Source organism: Cannabis sativa, chromosome 2 (assembly GCF_029168945.1).
Source record: "Cannabis sativa cultivar Pink pepper isolate KNU-18-1 chromosome 2, ASM2916894v1, whole genome shotgun sequence".
Lineage (NCBI taxonomy): Eukaryota > Viridiplantae > Streptophyta > Magnoliopsida > Rosales > Cannabaceae > Cannabis > Cannabis sativa.
In genome coordinates this window covers 34,540,458-34,556,853 of record NC_083602.1, presented here as the reverse complement: position 1 = coordinate 34,556,853, position 16,396 = coordinate 34,540,458, and positions in this window count along the sequence as shown.

The following is a 16,396-nucleotide window of genomic DNA, read 5'->3' as shown; positions in this document are numbered from 1 at the left end:
TTGAAATTACTCCAGGCCAAGCACGCTTAACTGTGGAGTTCTTTCGAGATGGGCTACCGAAAAACAAGATGCACCTTGTTGACATATGTAGTACCAATCAATCCATTTAAGCTCTCTTCAACTGTGTAGTCCCATACCTACACAGTCTCAGAATCATCCCACTTGACCTTCCCCAGGCGGTGTGGGATTGCACAGCTTACCCGGTGTTTCCCCTTACGGATCACGGGACTACTGACTGTCACAATCACCCCCCCTTACGGGGTCCGACGTCCTCGTCGACCACACTTCCGGCTGGGTCAAGGCTCTGATACCAAATTGTAACACCCTAACTATCTTAGGCGTATTACGTGATTTTTAAACGCACTGTGCAGCTCGTTGCTAATCAACGAGGTTTATGGAAAAACGTGATTAATTAAAATTTTGCTTTTTCATTAAACTTATAAACCATTTTACAAAAAGTCTCGGGATCCCGATTTATAAAAATATTTACAAACGTTTTTAATTTCAACTTTTGCATCAAAATAAAGTCGTCTAACGACGATTTACAAAAATCTCGGCCACTATTTTCTTGTCCAGGGATCGTACGCTCCGGGCCCAACCGCCACTGAACATGTACAATCTCATATGCTCGGTCACGGTCCATCACCAGTTACTGACCTTGCCTTTACATCTACACATGAACGTAAGCGCGTGAGTCGACAGACTCAGTAAGAAAAGCATAATAATATCATACATAACTAACTATCGCCGTGTCCAACACGATGCGAGTCCCGCCACTTCTTGCCATGTCCAACATGGCGAGACCTTCTTGCCATGTCCAACATGGTGCGGGTTTTGAACGTTCGGGGGACGGTACTATTGACAAGTATCCTCCTGATCGGTCGAACCGGTCATACTCCTAGAGCTCTGGTCATACTCCACCTGTACCGAGGCAAGATAGGCCAAAGATTGAACCACCAACCAAGTGTCGGCCCTCGATCGGTCGAACCGGTCATACTCCATTGCTGCTGGTCATACTCCCGGCTGTCACCGAGCGTGACGGGGGTTGGGTGGTTCGAAGCCTAAATACATATCTGTGTAATCTAGCGAGGCTTCCTACATGCACGCTAAACATGTAAACTACATATGCATCTTGTTATACTAATCTTACAGATTAGATTTCGAGTGTGCAGTCCAACATTTGGAAGGCTCGAAGGTTCGAACGGCGGATTACGCTCTAAACCATAAAAATCACAACGGCAGCTATAAGTGACACGCTAAATCACTTCCGGGGACTAAAACTTGAAACTAAAGTTTCCCTATCGATAAAAAGCATGGCAATACCTAAAAACCCAAAAACGAGGAAAACTAGGGTTCGAAAAATCCCCAACCTACATGAATGAGGGAGCCAGTTTGAGCCGGGAATTCGAGTTAGGGAAAAGATTCAGGACCCCATCCGGTTGGGATGCTCAACTGAAATTTCGGTTCCTCGCAAACAACATCAAAAATTCATAACTTGCACAATTCAACCCAAATCACATGAAACCTTCCGAGACTGTTCTATACCTCCCTAGAACATTTCTAAGGCAACAAAACCACAGTTGCACGAATTCAAAAACCACCATTAGAGCTCAAGCTTTGAGTTCTAAACTCAAACTTGAGCAAACCTAGCTAGCATGCAACCAAACCCATCTAAACCTACTTAGACAAGCTTAACTAAGCCTCTGAAAACAATCCAAAACATCAACAATAACACAGCAACAGAACATAACCATTTCATTCAAGAATTCACATATTTTACATAGAAAACCAAAGCTTAACTCAATCTAACATTCATGCTTCAAAACAACCTAAATAACCTCACATAAACATGCTTGAATCACACAAAATAATCACAAAACACAGCAGCCAACAACATCCCAAAACAACATGCATTCATCATCTTTTCATCAATTTTTTTCCAAGAAAACAAGTAAGAGATTAAAGCCAAGAATTACCTTAAAGAAAATACACTTTGATCTAGCAAAAACACTAGAAATCACCAACCGAAATCCCAGCTTTGAACCCTCCAAGCTCAGCCGAAAGAGAGGAAAAGAGAGAGAGAGCTTTCTATTTGATTTTTTTCTAATTTTTGACTAAGTGTAAAAAGTTTGAGAAAAAGGAATTTAAATCACATTATTCATTTATTTCAGCCAACATTTAAATCCAAATAAACATTTAATTTCCAAATAAAAACTCACATAAGACAAAACACTAATGGGGCAAAAAGACCATTTTGCCCCTCCACCATAAAATCACTAAAATCATACTAAAGGGGTATTTTTGGGACATTCTAAATTCCCGGCCATTCCCGACATTCCCAATGTCTAAAACAGTCCCAAAATACTAACATACTAAGTTGTGATTTCTATTTGAGCAAACGCGCGTTCCAAAATGTTAGGACACTAGGAAATACGAAACATAAAAGCTACTGATAACATACTCATGCATATCTGAATTCCATAAATATCAATACTAAATTATTTAAATAGCTATAAATAATTTCATGATTAACATAAATAACTGCTAATTTCCAAATTAACTAAGCGGGCTTTACATATACATTGGACTGAACCGATATTGATCTTGTTTAAGATGTTATAATACTTACTGTTGTATCTTTCCAAGTCAATATCACTAGTTGATCTTAGATCAAAAGATCTTAATCCTGATATGCTTAGGCTCAATCTCAGGACTGCTATTCATGTTCTTTGATTTGTTAGTTAAGCCTACTTTTGAGTCAAGGTGATACGTACATTTTGGGAACATGATAGTCTAATTGAGTGGGAGCGCTAAACATAAATATGGAATTTATAGCTTCTATAGGTATTTAGAAGTTAAATGATGATTTCCTTCAAGCTTAGCTAAATAGATGTAAATGGAAGAGCTCTTGTTTCAGAGATTGTATTTTAGTTCACTAAAACATCATTTACAGGTAGCTAAGTGTTTTAAGGATCAAAATACATTGAGGGGTGAAACGGTAAATTTATCCCTACTTAGTGTAAATTATCTATATAGAGGATCTTTGATTATGTAGATTAGAATGATGGTTAAATGTGATAGCGTATCTATATGGTGGAACATATAGAGCGTTCTATATGGCTGAGAGTGCAATTCCAAGTTCTACGAGTGGATGCAATACGGAATTAATAAGTTAGGAAATTTACTTGGTAAATTCTGGTTCAGCTTATTGGAAGCTTAGTAATATCGGCCCATGGTCCCTATTCTAGTTGAGACCGTATTGCTTGTAAGACACAGATAATTGATTTTAATTAATCAATTATAATTCTAGAATTAGACTATGTCTAGTTTATGAATTTTCACTAAGCAAGGGCAAAATTATGAAGAAAAGAGATTCTAGGTTTTATTTATTTATTGGAAGAATTTATTATGTCTAATTAGTAATTATATTAAATGAAAATATTATTTAATAATTTATTTTAGTGATTAAATAATTAGTTTGGGCATTTAAATGGTTAAAATTGGAAAATTAGCGTTTTTGAGAAAATAGAAATGAAAATTGTCAAAATTGTAAAATACCAAGTGTGGCCCATTAACACTATGGTCGGCCACTTGTTGTGATTTTTCCAATTAATATTTTCATTATTTTAATGCCAAGTAATTACTAACCTAATCCTAGTGGTTACCTATAAATAGATAGTGATGGCTCACACTTAATAAGAGATTGAAAAGCAAAAATTTTGGGCTTTAGAAAAATTGAGCCTCCTATCCTATAGACTATAGCCGAATCTCTTCTCCCTCTTTTCTTCTTCAATTTTCAAAACCTTGAGTGATAGAGTGAGTGCCCACACACATCAAGTGGTATCTCAATCATAGTCTGGAAGATTGTGCAGAATCCAAACTGAAGAGATGGACATTCGTACTCAGATCTTGGTGATACTCTGGGACAGAAAGGATACAAGGGTTAGAGATCTGAGTGGAAGGAGACATATTATTCCGCTGCACCCAATGTAAGGTTTTCTAAACTTTATATGTGTTTATTTTGTTATTTTTGAAATTCATATTAGGATGTTAATGAAACATACTTGTTAGTAAATGTAGATCCTGGTAAAACATATTCCAACAACTGGCCTCAGAGCCATGGTAATAATTTACTTTCATGAAATATGAATTAAAACGATAATTTGCATTGATTTGGATGGTTTCATGTGGTTCATGTGCTTATTTGATGATAGTTTGGAAATCACAAAGTATGTTACTGAAATATTTTTTATTTCGATCTGGAATTATTTTAACTGGAAAGTAGACGGACAATTAATAAATTTAGACTTTTACAGAATCTAATTTGGATTTTTCATGAATATGATATGATTTTTTGAAGTTGAATGAAAATATCAGGATTTGAATGTTACACGATCGCGCACAAGGTAAGGGACGCTCGGACAGCGCCCATTCAGACAAGGCGCTGACCGAGTGGACACAGCCCCTGTCTGAAGGGAAGCTTGCGCCCGTGTCCCTCAGTCAAATGAGGCTGCATGCAGCCTCTGTTCTCGGCCGTTTCGCAGCTTCCGCGCGCGCAGGGGTATGCATTGCATACCCTTGTGCCTCAAATTCGTTTTCGTCATAACTTTTGATTCAAATATCGTTTTTCATTGAAAAAAGCCAATTTTTGGTAGAATTTTGTGTAGAATCTGAATTTTCAATTAAAAATCTAATTGTCAGAACAAAACTAATTTTTATTTTTTTTTAATGAATAAAAATTAGTTTTAGATATTAGTAGGCTTTTTTTAATCTTGAAATTTTGATTTCTCACAAAAATAGCCTTATAGTTAATTTTGAAATTTTAGATCTGATATTATCTTGATTAATTTTAAATGACCTTACTTTGATATTAAAATATTATCTTTTAAAATAATCTTGTACTAATTTCAAAATTTGCTAACCATATCATATTTTTTTTCAAATTTGTTAATTTCAAAATATATTTTATTAATTAAAATTATAAGATTAGGAATATGTTAGGTTTAACATTTTATCTTATTAGATATTTTTTTATTAAAAATTATATTTTGGCAAAAATAACATGAAATTTGAAAAGTTCGTTAGTTTAGGTTTGAATAGAGATTTTAGGTTTTTAAAACCATAAATTTTCAAACTTGTTTTATTTTGTGATTTTATTAAAATATTCTAACCATATAAAAATATCTTAATTTTTCAATTAGTTTATTTATGTAATATTTAAATTTATTAAATTATAAGACTTAGAATATAATATTGAAATATCTAAATTTAAAATTCAAGATATTTTATTATATCATCTTATTAGAAATTTTAAATAAATTTAAATTTTGAATAAACTTGATATTTGAAAAATTGGTTAGATATTTTTTTTGATTTTTTGTTAGAATTTAGGAAATTTAGGAGTTTGTTGATTTTGAATTTTTTTAAATATTCTCTAACAACCTAAATTTGTATTCTAGTTATGATACTTATTTTAAAATTTAAATTTTTTTTAAATTTTAAAATTGAGATATTTTAGCTTACTTTTCAAATATTACAAATCAGTTACTTCTTTGTTTGTATTGTTTGATTATTATATTGTATAATTTTTTTTACAAACATATTATTTATCTAATCTAAATTGCTATGATTAACTTGTTGACAGATCCAATAATCTGATTTTAATCATAGTCCAATTGTCAATAGATCTTATAAATAATATGTAATAGGTAAATTTTGCAATTTCTTTCATCTGAGTAAACCTAGTAACATGATAGGGCCCATCCAAATCAATTTACCTGTGTGAGCCTATGTGTTAGCTTATTGGGCTTAGATGCATATAGGAAGCCCATTTAAGTTTTTACTAAGTACATTGACTAGGTTGCTAAAAGTTATTTCACTGAAGAAATTTTATTTAGGCCCAATTGTAATTGGACTTATTCAATTAATAATAATTGTTTATTTAAATGTTAAATTCCTCTTCTTTGGGCCTTGTGTGAGGCTTAGGGGGCCAATAGCAGTGGGTACGACATACTCGACCCAGTCGTCCCTCACATGAACTACCCCAATTGTGAAGGCACATTTCCCTTATTTAAATAATTGTGTTAGATTAATTATATTAGAATAACCTAATTAAAATTGAATTAGAAACATAATTAACTTTTAAAATATGTTAATTTTATTTTTCATTTTAATATTCAGAAGATAATTTTAGAAAAACACTTACTTAATTGAAATATATTCCAGATAGTTATTTCTAGTACTAGTTATTTTTCTAATATTAAATAGGAAAATATTTTAGATTGAAAATTAATTGTTTAATAATTAATTTTGGATCAATTTAAATAAAGTATATTTTCTAGTATTAAACTAGAATTAATAATTAAGTTTCATCTATACTTAATTATTTATTTCTTGAATTTAATACATTTAATTAAATTGAAAATGAAATATTTAGGTTGATTTTCATCATGATACTTAAATATTATTATTTTCAAGATATTTAATTCAATAGAAAATTATTTTAAGTTGGAAATTTCTAAATTTCATAACAACTTAAATTTTAATAATTTTCAAAATATATTTTATTTTATTTTATTAATCATTATTTTCAAAATTGCATTTAATTATGCAAGATATTTTGAATTTCTTTGAAAATAGATTAAAGTTGAAAATTAATTATTTATTTTAATTAATTTTGGACCAACTTAAATAAATTTTTTTTAATGATTAATTTAAAATAAATGAACTAAAATGTATTATAATTAGAAAATGAATTAATTAGTCAATGAAAGTCTAGATAGATATTATCTGTTTTTGCTTTAAGTATTTTTCTAGTAGTGTTTAATTAAATAGAAAATTAATATTTAAGTTGATTTTCATCATGATACTTAAATATTTGAATTTTTCTTTATATTTAATTAAATAGGAAAATTATGTTTTAGTTGAAAATTAATTTTTATTAATTAATTTTTGACCAACATAAAATTAGAATAATTTTTGAAGATTTATTTTTATTTTATTTTAGAGCATTTCGAAAATTGTATTATTGTACACTTTAATTTTTCGAAATGCAATGCAGATTTTTGAAAAAAAAAATTGAGTTGCAAATTAATTTAAATTAATACAACTTAAATTGAATAATTTTCTTAATATTTAATGAAAAATTATTACTAAGATGGAAATAATTCATTTTATTTTCATATCCATCTAAGTATAATTTAATAAATATTAAATTAAAAATTTTATTTAGAATTTTATTCTAAATTTGATATTTTAATTAAACAAATATGTATTTAAAATAAATAGATTAAAATAAATATTAGAAGAATATACATTTTAAATAATGAGCTTTATTATTATTAGTGTTGACCGAGGTTTTCGGCAACTATTAAAATATGATTATAATAAAGAGCTGTAAGAAAGTGAGATGAAGATTTTTTACGTGGTTGGGGCGTTAATGAGCCTTAGTCCACGAGTCTCTGTTATTAATGGATGTATTTAATACAGATTCTACACTTGAGAGAATGTTTTTTCTCTTAAATACAGAGAATGTTCTTGGTGAGTATTTTCTCTTCTTGCTCTTTTGGAAACCAAGATTCTCGACCCCATTAAATCAGCTTTAAGGGGGTATTTATAGTGTTTGGGTGGGGTAATCCCTAGAATTGTTCTTACACATGTGTCTGTAAGTATCCATAAAGTTGGGCATTTCCGATGAATATACCATGGGTGATGCATGGTCAAATCCCTAGGTGCTGTAGGGCTTTTATGAAGAATGTCCTTTTTGCCTTGTGATTGACGTGACTCTTCGCAGAGTAGCCGTCGCTAGACTTAAATGATCATTACTGTAGCGCTGCTGTTTGGGGGTTGTGCCGTCAGACTTTATTGCGTGTTACAGTCCCAACACGCTTCCTCCCATGCAGCATTAAATGCGACTTGATTGCTCGGGAGAGACCTGACATATCCCGGAGAGTCTTCACGCTATACTAGCTTCCTGGAGTACCTTGTACTCCGGGTGCCTCCTCCGGGACCCATGCTAACAGTGCTTCCTGGTGGCGCACAAAGACTTAGCAAATCTTTCCAAGTTATCTGATCCACGTGTCCCCTCTCGACTGGTCCACGTATTTTGGGCGAATTTTGGAGCAACATTTACCCCCCAAGCCTTGTTTACTTAGTAAAAATAAACCAAGGCTTTTTCAAGTGTCTCCGGTTGACTCCTCGTTTCCCTAGCTCGAGCCTCGAGCGCGTGGGGGCAAATTAAATGATGTCATTTAATGCAGCGATTTGCTTTTTGCAGGAATGTCTCCAGCCGCCTCCTCGGTCTTCTGATACGAACCTGGGGGCGCGTGGAGGTGCGTCTGATAATGGCATTAAATGCAGCGATTCGCTTTTGCAGAGGTCGATTCGTTTCACGCCCCATGATTGATGCGGCGCATTAATGGTGTCAGACGGATACTCAAATGTCTCCACCGCCTTAATGGTAGATTGATCTGATCCGTTGATTTTTGGGAATTCGAATCGTGCGTCTCCCCCACCGTGCGATTGGTAGGTGATGACGCCTGTTCCTCGTGCGTTTTTGCCTATAAAAGCCACCACCTTTCCTTCATTTCGGTTACTTTCCATTCCTTGCCATTTCTGCTCGAATTTCCTAGAGAGAAAATTCCTCAAAGTAGCACGAACTGTCTTAATACCCAGACACTTCATTCAGTTTTCCAGTGTTTGACTTTGCCAGTTCTTCTCAACTTTCACTCAACCACATTCAGTACCTCCAGTTCAACGATCGACTGTAAGTTTCTTGCATCCTTAGATAATAACATGCTTATATTTACTTCGTTCGTTTTCTGGGTTCGTACTTAGAGGCTTCTGGGTGTGTGAGTGTTTAAGTTCTTCGAGTTCTGCTTTATGTTTACTGCGTTAGTTGTAGAATCGCCATTATCATGCTCCTGTTGTAGTTATACAGTTCTGTTTGAAGAGGGCCATGTGTTCTTCGTTTAACAGTTGCTTAGGGCATAGGATGGCTTTTCTCTTTTTTTTCTTTTTTTTTCTTTTTGCAAAACCACTTTCTGCGATTTCACTGCACCCGACACTTGTTCAGGGATTCTCTCCAGAGTTTCCCATGTGACACGTGTCCGGAGGGGGCCTCTTTCCAGCGGTTAGGGGACCCCCACTCCCTTTTTCTTGATTTAGGGTTTGGTATGGGACCTAACTGCTGGACTTTTCTTTTTCCCTTTTTGTTTTTCTCAGAACACAAAATGTCTGCTTCTGGCTCAAAATCTTCGAAGAAGAAAGGGAAAGGTATGGCCACTATGGAGGAGGTTTCTCTGGGACCCGTTGCCCAGGAGGGGTATAAGTCCCGTGCAACCGGTTGGGAAGCGGCCGAGCTTCGATCAACCCTGACCTGTCCTCACCAGCTGGAGAACATTATTAATGTGGCCGGGATCAAACCCTCCACCTCAGGGACATTTCACCGGCCTCCTCGCGACTCGGAGACGCCTAATCATAACTATGACGGCTTCGGGGCTTGGAGTCAGACCCATTTGATGACCGGTGCCATGCTCCCGCTCCAAGATTACTTTGTTAATTTTCTTGTATTTGTCGGCCTTGCGCCATACCAACTTATTCCCTCAAGCTTACCGCTTTGCTCTCAGGCTTATTTATTTTTTACACCGCCCGTGGCTGGGGGTCTCCCAGCCTGGCGGAAATTTTGTATTTTTATGAACTTGTATCCGTCCCCAAGAAAGGGGACAAACTTAAGGATGGTTTTTATGGGTTCCGGATCCACCCTGCTAACGAGGGGGTGGTTCCGTATAATAGGCACACTCATGTTAAGGAGTACCGCCACCACTTTTTCTTTTCTTCCGGGTTCAGGGCCGTGGACCACCCGGAGCTTCTCACGGAGTGGGTGCGGATCCCACCTTACCAGCGGACGCTTCCCACTCAGGCTTTCCTTCGAAGGGCCCAAGCCTTTGCCTCCTACGACCACGCCGATCTTGATGTCGGGGGCCTAGTCACCACGGAGAATTGTAGGAAGGTCAAACTTATCCTTTCTCACCAATCCGTGGATGACTCCAACCTCTCACGGGTCATCTGCCCCAATGTGAGGGCGCCGGTTGCGAAGAAGGCCTTCCGGGATGAGCTCATTGCTACGGCAGAGAAGAAGTACCAAGATTATCTCTACCGGAAGGCCCAGGAGAAGGCGTACTCTAAGGCCCAGGCTGCCTCTGGGAGAGGGCTTCACGTGGGGAGTCCGGTGGTGCGAAGGAGCCAAGCCATTGGCGGGAAGTCCGAAGCTAAATTTTTTGACAAGATACTTAAAGAAGAGATTGGGGATCATCCCGCCGGGAGGCCCCTTCGTCTTGAAGATTCTTCTGAGAAGCAGACTTCCCGGCCTCAGCCTTCAGCCCCCGAACCAAACTCGGGTGCTCCCGGTGCTAGCACTTCCGGTGCCGGCGGTAAGTCTCCCTTGATAATTTGCTATGTTCCTTCCGTTGATGAATATACCAGTCATAGGCCCGTAGGGTTCGACGAGCGTCTTCGTAGATTTAAGATGCCGTTGACCCGGTGGGGGGATCGTTTGAAGGAATTTTATTTTACGAACTTAGGAGATTACCTAGGTCGGTCCCGGATGGGCTCCGGCCCTCCGGAACCTATTCCCTTAGGTCCATCAGCTTACATAGCGTCCAGCTGGTTTCGGCCCTCGGACAGTTATCTTGGAGATGATGCTGCCAGCATTAAAGTTCAGGACTTTGCCAGGGCCGAATTAGGAAGTTCGGGTAGGGGTAGCTTATTTGCTGTATCTTTTATAAGCGGTTCCTCACGAACTTCTAACACTTGCTTATTTTTTGGAACAGGCACCTCCATGGATGCCATCCTGGAACAGCTTGCCGGGGTTCATACTCCCGTGGCTCCTCCGGCTTTCACCCCCTCTCCCCCGGCCCCTTCCTTGAAGGTTCCTTCCGGCGCTCCCCCCGAAACCATTGACTTAGTGGATGACGAGGAGGTGCTTCCGGGAGAAGGCCAAGGGAAAGGGTGGGACTTCTCGGAGGAAGCCGTTGAGGGTGCAGGAGAGCCTCAAGCCCCTCCGGAGGTAGCAGAGGAGGACGAGGAGGAGCCTGAAGTGGCTCTGATTCGCAAGCGTAAGGGCAAGATGGTTGCCCAGGATGAGCCGAAGAGGCCTCGGAGGGCCGACACTCCTGCTCATGGCCTAGACGGCGGGGTCTCCCCGATGGAGGAAAATCCTGCTCCTCCCCACATCGAGCTTACCCCGATTCCGGGGGATGAGGTGAGGCAGGAGCTTCGCATAGCCAAACACAACTACGCTATGGATGAGTACTCCCGGGGGTATGCCGAAGTGGAGGCCCTTAGGAGGATTCTGCGAGCTGAGGTTGAGGCGAGCATCAACCACCCGGAATACCATGATCCGTGGAACCTCAATCTGGACCCCTTAACGGACTGGTTCCGTCCTCTCCTAGGGCCTACCCTGGCTCCCTTTGCCGCGGAGATGACCGGCGAGTTCGCTTCTCAGCTTACACGTTGCGCTCCCAAGCGGTTTGCCACTTGTGCTTCCTTGAACTCCATCTTCCAGGTCCAGGACCTCAGCCATTCTCTCACGGTGGTAAGTACTTTGCAATTTTTTTTGCGTTTCCTTTTTGTTGTTTGTATTTTGTTTTCTTCCTTTGAGAAATTTTTCCTTATACTTCGTTATGGTTCAGCTTGTTGCTGAGGCTAGCCGCCTCTTCAGGAACATCATAAACCATGGCTTCGCTCTGTCCGACTTTGGGGACATGAATGATGTCAGGAAGGTCCTCCAAGACCTCACAGCGGAGAGGCAGATCTACCAGGAGGCTGCCGAGCGCCAGGAGGCAGCGGCCAAGGCCAAGGAAGAGGAGGCCAAACGGAGGGAGGCTCAGGCGGAGGCCATGATCCGGGACGAAGCTCAGCGGAGAGACAGGATGGAGGCCCATCATCAGGAGGAACTAAGGGCTCAAACCGAGGCTGCCGAGAAGGCCAGGCGAGATCTCCGGGAGGCCAGGGAGGCTTTGGATGAAATGGTCGCCAAGGTGAGATCTCTAGAGGAGACTCACCAGTCGGACATCGAATCCAAGGCCGCTCTAGCTGCGGAGTTGAAGGAGCTTAGGGATTTCAAAGAACAGTCCACCAGGAAGGCCAAGAGGGCCGAGCTCCTTTCTCCTGTTTCCTGCGCCCGGTGCCCGAAGCGCTTTGATGATGGTGTCTATATGGCTTTGGCCACCAATGATCAGAGTATCAAGCTTACTTTTTATCCCAAACCCGAGGAGATGATTGCCAGATTTCGGGAAAAGAAGAAGAAGCTTGATGCTGCGCTTGAGGCACGAATTGGACCTCGTCTTCCTCCGCGGGCTGACTGAGCTGCCGCATTATTGACCCAGATTCTACCGGTTTCTTTTATAACTCTTTTTTTTTGTTTGTACATATTTGCTGCTGCCTTAGAACAATTTACATATAGGCGGCAGCTTTCATTTGAAGGGGAGACAATTATATTTTAAGGCCTGTCCCCGGGCCATTTATATGTATATGACCTGCCCTTTGGGCTAGGATATATTTTTTTTTTTTTTATATGCGATCTTTATTTGTCACACTTATATATTTTAACCTGTCCTTTGGCTCAGGGTTTTTATACTTATGCTTTTTATTTTTGCGCATATTTTTTGACCTGCCCTTTGGGTGAGGATATTTTACTTAGTTTGACCTGCCCTTTGGGTCAGGATATTTTACTTAGTTTGTTTTTGTTTGTTCGTGCGGTATACCCTAGTACCCCCCTGAGTGGCATAGAAACTTTGTTTTTAAGGCACTCAGTTTTATTTAATATAGAGGAGGCATACATTTGGACGGTACAAACCCTTTGAACAAAATCTAAGTTTAATTTGCTACTGGTAATATTTTCTGAGGTGATCGGCATTCCAGGCTCTTGGGACAGTAGTTCCGTCCATTCTTTTCAGTTTGTAAGTGTTAGAACCGATTTCGTCCTCGATTTCATATGGTCCTTCCCAATTTGGTCCAAGTACCCCCACTCCGGGTTCTTGGGTGGCTGGAAAAACCCTTCTTAGGACCATATCCCCAATAGCGAATTTTCTATTTTTAACCTTGGAGTTAAAATATTTGGTCACCTTCTTTTGATAAGCAGCCATCCGTATTTGAGACTCATCCCGGAGTTCTTCGACTTGATCCAAAGCCTCTTGGAGCAGTGCCTGATTGGTGGCCGAATCATAAGTCGTCCTCCTGTGGGATGGGAATAATGTTTCCACCGGGACCATTGCTTCGCAACCGTACGCCATTGAGAACGGCGAGTGACCGGTTCTGGTTCTGGGGGTCGTCCGGTAGGCCCACAATACCCTTGGCAATTCTTCAGGCCAGTTTTTTTTACAGGCCAGTAGCTTCTTTTTCAAGGTGACCTTTAGGATTTTATTGACTGCTTCCGCCTGGCCGTTTGTTTGAGGCCGGGCTACCGCGGAGAAGCTTTTTACCACTCCGTGTTGGTTGCAAAAGTCAGTAAATTCCTCGCAATCAAATTGCTTTCCATTGTCTGAGACTATTTTGTGAGGCAAGCCGTATCGACACACTATGTTTTTAATAACAAAGTCCAATGCCTTCTTAGCAGTTATTGTCTTCATAGGCTCAGCCTCTGTCCACTTGGTGAAGTAGTCCACTGCTACTATTGCATACTTTACCCCTCCTTTTCCCGTAGGTAGAGACCCGATGAGATCTATTCCCCAGACCGCGAAGGGCCAGGGGCTGGTCATCAAAGTGATCTCATTTAGAGGGGCTCTCGGTATGTTCGCGTACCTTTGGCACGAGTCACACTTTTGGACATAGTCTATACAATCTTTTTTCATTGTTGGCCAGAAGTACCCTTGCCTCAATATTTTCTTTGAGAGGCTGGGTCCTCCCGTATGATCTCCACAGAACCCTTCATGGACCTCTAGCATGATTTGTCTAGCTTCAGGGTCCGATACACACCTTAAATAAGGCATGCTGAGTCCTCTCCGGTAGAGAATGCGGTCCATCATTACATAACGATGAGCTTGATACTGAATCTTTCGAGACAGTGCCCTCTCTTGGGGCAACTCACCTGTGGTTATGTACTTTATGATGGGGACCATCCAGCTGGGTTCTTGCCCAACCGTTTGTGTGGTCTCTTTTATTTTGATGCTTGGCTCTGCCAAGCGTTCCACTGGTACTACCCCCAGCTCTTCGATTTCGCTGTCCGAGGCTAACTTAGCCAGACAGTCCGCATGAGCATTCTTCTCTCGGGGGATTCTTTCTACTTTGTAGTCCGTGAACTCGTGGAGCAGTTCTCGGACTATGGCTACGTACGCGGCCATCCGCTCGCCGCGAGTTTGGTATTCTCCGGAAACTTGGTTTACGACCAGCTGAGAATCACTGTAGACTTCCACTCTCTTGGCTCCTACAGCTTTAGCCAACTTTAGCCCTGCTATCAGGGCCTCATACTCGGCTTCGTTATTCGAAGCTGTGAAGTTGAATCGGAGTGCCGCCTGGAGCCGCAATCAAGTAGGTGATATCATAGCCACTCCGGCTCCTGAGCCGTTCTCATTAGAAGCTCCGTCCACAAATACTCTCTAAGTGGGGATTGGTGGTTCCGGTGTATTGGCTGTTGCCTCGGCTTCATTGCATTCGGTGATGAAGTCTGCCAAGGCTTGGCCTTTTATGGAAATCCAGGGCACGTAATGTAAGTCGAACTGACTCAGCTCCATCGCCCACTTGAGGAGTCTTCCGGATGCTTCGGGCTTCTAGAGAACCTGTCGGAGCGGATGATTGGTCAAGATTCTGATCGGATGGGCTTGGAAGTATGGTCTCAACTTCCTTGACGCCATCAGGAGGCAGAATACTAATTTTTCAATAACTGGGTACCTTGTCTCGGCCCCTACCATGCGCTTACTAACATAGTACACGGGGTGCTGAATTTTTTCTTCCTCCCGGACCAGTGCAGCGCTGACCGCATGCTCGGAGACGGCCAAGTAAAGGAACAAGTCCTCTCCAAGGACGGGTTTTGATAGGATAGGAGGTTTGGCCATGTGGTCTTTTAACCTTTTGAATGCCTCCTCGCATTCATCTGACCATTCGAACTTTTGGCATTTCTTCAGTATGTTGAAGAAGGGTATGCACTTGTCCGTGGATCGTGAGATAAAGCGGCTCAGTGCGGCTACCCTTCCGGTCAAGCTCTGCACGTCCTTATGTTTCCTGGGGGATGGCATGTCCAGGAGAGCTTGGATTTTCTCCGGGTTCGCCTCGATCCCCCTTTGGCTGACTATGAAGCCCAGGAACTTTCCCGACTTGACCCCAAAGGTGCATTTTTTCGGATTGAGCTTCATGCCGTATCTCCGGACGACTTCGAAACATTCTTCTATGTCGCTTGCATGGCTGTTGCATGCTTTGGATTTGACGAGCATGTCGTCTACATATACCTCCATGTTTCGTCCCAAGAGGCTTTTAAACATCCGGTTAACCATTCTTTGATAGGTTGCTCCGGCGTTTTTCAGTCCGAAAGGCATGACTAGGTAACAGTATACCCCCTTATCGGTCCTGAAGCTAGTGCACTCCTGGTCTGCCGTATGCATTTTTATTTGGTTGTACCCAGCATAGGCATCCATGAAAGACAGTAGCTTAAACCCGGACGTGGCGTCTACCATCTGGTCGATCCTAGGCAGCGGAAAGCAGTCCTTTGGGCAGGCTTTGTTTAGATTTGTGAAATCTATACAAACCCGCCAAGTCCTGTTCGGCTGGGGCACCAGGACCGGATTGGCCAGCCATTCCGGATAGTATACGTCGCGGATCATGCCATTGGACAAAAGTTTGTCCACCTCTTTCTCTAAGGCCTCGGCTTTCACCGAGTCGAGCGGGCGTCTCTTTTGCTGTACAGGGGGCATGTCCGGGTTGACATTGAGTACATGGGTGATGACATGAGGGCTGATGCCGGTCATGTCTTCTTGGCGCCATGCGAAGATGTCGATGGCGCCCTTCAGTGTTTTTATTATTTTATCTTTTTCTTCCGGATCCAGGCTCTTCCCTATCCGGAGTACTTTGGTGGAGTCGTCGTCGCACACTAGTATTTCTTCGACGTCCTCCATTGGTTCCACGACCCTTTCGGACCCTACGCGAGGATCCAACTCGTCCTCTTCAGCCTTCTCTATCTCAGGGGGCCCCCGGACCACGAGTACTGGTAAGTGGGTGGCAACATTGTAACATTGCCTGGCCTGTCCCTGATTTCCCCTCACTGTTCCAACTCCGGCTTCCTGGGTAGGGAATTTTAGGCATAGATGTCGAATTGAAGTAATTGCACCAAAGTCGACGAGGGCCGGTCGGCCTAGGATTGCGTTGTAGGCTGTTGGACAGTCTACCACCACGAAGGTGCAATACTTGA